The sequence below is a fragment of the Clupea harengus genome, unplaced genomic scaffold (assembly GCF_900700415.2).
Source record: "Clupea harengus unplaced genomic scaffold, Ch_v2.0.2, whole genome shotgun sequence".
Taxonomy (NCBI): domain Eukaryota; kingdom Metazoa; phylum Chordata; class Actinopteri; order Clupeiformes; family Clupeidae; genus Clupea; species Clupea harengus.
The window spans coordinates 1-4,572 of record NW_024879878.1 but is presented as its reverse complement, the minus strand read 5'-3'; the positions used below and the strand labels follow the sequence as shown (position 1 = coordinate 4,572).

Below are 4,572 nucleotides of genomic sequence, written 5' to 3'. Positions count from 1 at the left end.
ATTTACCACTGGATGTCTGTATATATATTATGTACATCTACCAAATGCAGGCTATGTACAACACCTGTTGTTTCCCTTCCCCTTCTGCCACACAACCCTCCCCCTTCCCCATCTCCACCCGGCCGACCTCAAGCAGATGGGTTCCCCCTTATGTGCCGTGGTTCTGCTTAAGGTTCCTTCCTGACTAACAGGGAGTTTTTTCTTGCCCGTGTTGCCATTGTGCTTGCACTAAGGGGGTTTCAGGCTCTGGGCTCTGTAAAGCGCCTAGTATTGTTATGGCGCTATATAAATAAAATTGAATTGAATTGAATTGAATTGAATTGAACCACACCTCCCTGCTCCATCACACTGACTGAGGAGCTCAGAGGTCCAAACCCTGTTCATACTTGGACATGCTAGCTGACTGCAGGAGGGCAGGTTCAGACTTCTGTCTACCACACCATCACAGTGAAAGGTTAGAGATGATACGATGAGTTTGATATTAAATTACTGCTGTTTGCATGATAAACTGAACCTGATTTTTTAAGTTGTCTTAAAGTAACACTATGCAACAATTTGACACTTTTTGAGGTATGGTTTTATAGGCAACTAGTTTTGGTACCATCCTCAAATTCATTTTGATAGCATATGGTCATGTGAAGAACTGATCAACACCTGTGTCTTACCCACTAGCCATCCAGGATATGCACTATGTAGTTTTGTGTTTCCTGGCTGGAACACCTTCCAAAAATGAAGAAAAGCTTTCACAGCATGACATTGCCATCTATACTACCAAATGGCAATCTATCAGTGTCAACTGGGCTGTTGGTGGTGTTTGCAAGGTTTTTGCATGCCTTTTATGTAGTTAGCCTGCTAGTTTTAGAACAGAACTCCTTATTGCTGCTTTAAGTAGCCGATGTTCTCTGCATAACTACTGCTCAGTTTTCATGAAGTGAATTTGTGTCTGCTTATACCATGCTCATCATCCTAAAGACACCCGGTGTTTAAAGCCCACTCTCCCTGATGACATTCATGTCCTGAATGTGAAACTATTTTAAAGGAATGCATGATCTTCTTCCATGTGAAATTGTCTTGTAGTTTTTTGACTGTCTTGCATTGAATGCCACTGCTTTGCATTTTGCATTGAGTTGTGTAGTACACCCTACAACGGTTATTCAGATTCACACTGTTTCATCAATAGGAGTGAATCTAATTATGTTGATGAGTTACATTTGTACATTGTTTACTCAAACAGGTGTTCAACCCACAACTTCCTCTACCTTTGTATTGAAATCCTCTCCCAGAATGAATACTTTCACCACTGCTTCCTCAAACTCAGGCCCATCAGGTACAGCATGAAGACCATGATCCCCTCAGTCTCTAAAAATGATGCTACAATTGCTACTGCTTCAAATTATGCAATGTGCTACTCAGTTGTAAAAGTAATTATTTTATTGAGCTGTGTTTGATCCAAAATACCTCAAGGCTACACTAACACAAGAAGTCATAAGCTTAGTGGACACTAACTGGCATGGTTTCTCTTGACAGAATAGGTCTCTGTGCTGACATATTTATCACAGTCTTATGACAGATGGTTTAAGTAAATTGTTTAATACAGATGATATCTTTTTTTATCCAGCAACAAAGTCCTCTCCTCCACCGACTGACTCAGAAACAGGTAGAGCAGGAAGACCATGACATCCTCAGTTTAAATAATGATGCTACTGTTCATCAAACCTTTGTGTTTATTGTTTACTGTGCTACACACTTCTCTGTTCACAGTATTCACCTGCACATTCATTCAACACACACTTCAATCCAAAGTGATTTACTGTAAACACTTTTGGAATTGTCTTCAGTTATTTACATGTTATGCCATCTTAGCAGTAAATCAGGAATCTGAGCAAGTGTAGCACCTCTTGTTGAGCTGCTTGATGCAATTTCAATGTGAAAGTCCCCTTTAGGGATTGAATGTATTTTTGGTCTCAAACATTCAAAGTATGAACATAACTAAAGCTCTTTCTCCTTCCCTCCCTCCTTCTCCCCATCACTCACTCTCCCTCCTTCTCCCCATCACTCTCTCTCTCTCCCTCCTTCTCCAGATCACTTTCTCTCTCTCCCTCCCTTCTTCTCCCCATCTCTCTCTCTCTCTGAATCTCTATCCCTCCCTGTGTTCTATCCTTTCCTTCCCTCAGTTTCCTCAGATGTTCCTCTGGTTGCTGTAGTTGTTGTCTCTGTCAGTCTGTTGGCTGCTGCATTGATGATAATTGTGATATGCAAGAAAAGGACAAGTGAGTGTGTAACATGCAACACTATGAACAACTAGCACCTTTATGGTGACAATAACTTTATGGTGGCAATACTATAGTTCCAAATTCATCATTTAATCTTGTTCATATTTCAGATGCTGGAGGAGAGCCAAGAGACAAATCAGTAAGTACAAATGTATTTTCACAGAAGCTGTGGTTTTATATTTTATACAGGGTTTTATATATTTCACATTTATATACGACACTGGTTTTACATATCACATAATTATATCAAATTATATCATATTGTAGAGAGAAGTAAACTCTATATGAAATCACATAGAAGATAATCTGACACATTGTTTTTCACAGACTCAAAGCAGGAGCAGTGCCATAGTCACGCAGTCTGTTCAGCCACCAAACTCCTCAGCTAATGTAAGATAAGGATATATTCTCATGATATACGTCCATCTGAGGCCAAGAACTGATGTAGGAGTAACATCTGGATAACTTTCAGTCGTAATCATGGTAGTAGAACAGAGGAATAGTCTGAACACAATACTGAGGTTTACTATTCTTCACTATTTCCCACCTTTACTCCAAACTGATAAAAACGAGTCTCTCTTCTATACAGATGGAGGAAGGAGCTGACCTGCACTATGCAGCCTTTCAGCACCTCAACCCAACCCGGGCCTTCTGCAGTGAGTCACTGGTCATCATGTTTGGTCATCTTCTTGTTTATGCTCCTCAGTGTGGGATGATACCTTTGTTTGTTTGTTTGTTTCCAGAAGCAGTCTGAGGACACCGTGACCTACAGCACCCTCATGCAGTTATCTGGTGGTCAAGACCAGAACAGCAGCAGACCTGCTAGCAGACCAGCGGACCCCAATACTATGTATGCTACTGTTCAGAAGAATAACAAGATACAGAATTAACAGTCGTATGAATACGCATACACGTACACAAACACACACAGACACGCAAACACACATACTTAAACACACACAAACACACACACAGACATACACACACACACACACACACACACACACACACACACATCTATGCAGTCATAAAAGCACCCAGTGAGACTGTATGCTTATTCTACAGTTGCTTGTGGTTGCATGTAGTTGTATGAAAGCTCTCACAGCTCTTGCTCTGGTTAGCACTCCTGACCCTTTTAGACTGGGGGTGTGAAATGTGTGCCTATTTTTCTTCCACAAACACACACACACACACACACACACACACACACACATCAGCCACATGTACCCAAAGTGTCACTGATAAGGCTTGCTCCTTATAGATGCTCATCAATGACAGAAAACAGACAGTACATACCAGATAACTGTCAAACAGTGTAGTATTATTTAGGAGACATCATAACATATCAGAAAGGTATTGTGAGCAACATGTGTCTTAAGTTCCTGTGAGTTTTACTTTGCTTATTTGTAGCTCCTAGTGTAAGTTCTGAGTTTAGTTCTCTATTGTTTCATATACTTTTTGTAGATCAACCGTAACATAAACTGTCACGGCGGCTGAGACCGAGTAAAACAGGTTTGGAACCAAAGGCAGACAAAGGCAACAAAGTATCTTCAAAATGAGTATTTTAATAAACCTTTCAGCAGTATGAATGTCTTTCAAAAAACAGAGGCAGGAGATCCAACAGAAAAAACAGCAAAGCTCAGAAGATACAAAACATGGGGATCTCAACGAGGCATGGCAGGCAGCATAAGACAGAAACATAAAAACTCACAGGCCAGGGCTAGATGCACAGTCCAAAGCAGTCCAATAAAACCCACAAAGGGTTAAATCCAAAATCCAAAGGAATCCAGGCAAAAACAGACAGGCAGGAAAAATGCAATAGGAAAACGTGGCAAGAAAGGTGTCCAGGTAAGCGAAGAGATAATCCAGCACTGAATGTTCTTCAGAGCACGGTTTAACAGAGGCACTGATGAGGTCAAATTAGACACAGGTGTGTGACCAGGCACAGGGAAGAAATGAGGCTTCATTAGCAACAGGAGTGTAAGAGACCTTTCACACGAACGCGTTGATCCGTCAGGGTTGACGGATCCCCATTCTTTGAATGGGGTGACGTCAACCTTTTGACGAACTGAACGGAGCCACAATTCATTTCGGCAAAGGATGACGACACCCCATTCAAAGTGAATGGGGATCCGTCGCCCTTAACGGATCAACGCATTCCAACGCAAAGGTGTGAATGCTCTGTCAGTGAGTTAAGCATGGCAAACCTGAAGCGGGGAGAGAGAGGAAGAGAGAGCGAGAGCGCGCACACACACGACATGGGGCACATGACATAGAAAACATGGATCTGGCTCAGATC

General features: G+C 41.7%; 1 long non-coding RNA gene across 2 annotated transcripts; it reads left to right on the top strand.

Annotated features, from left to right (window-relative positions):
- Positions 1–376: 376 nt before the first annotated feature.
- LOC122130604 lies at positions 377–2,288 on the top strand. 2 transcript variants are annotated; one of them, XR_006151926.1, is made up of 3 exons: positions 377–454; positions 1,235–1,327; positions 2,184–2,288. It is a non-coding gene; the product is annotated as an uncharacterized LOC122130604 (long non-coding RNA). The 2 variants fall into 2 exon arrangements; XR_006151925.1 differs by having other exon boundaries at positions 2,175–2,288.
- The last annotated feature ends 2,284 nt before the right edge of the window (positions 2,289–4,572 follow it).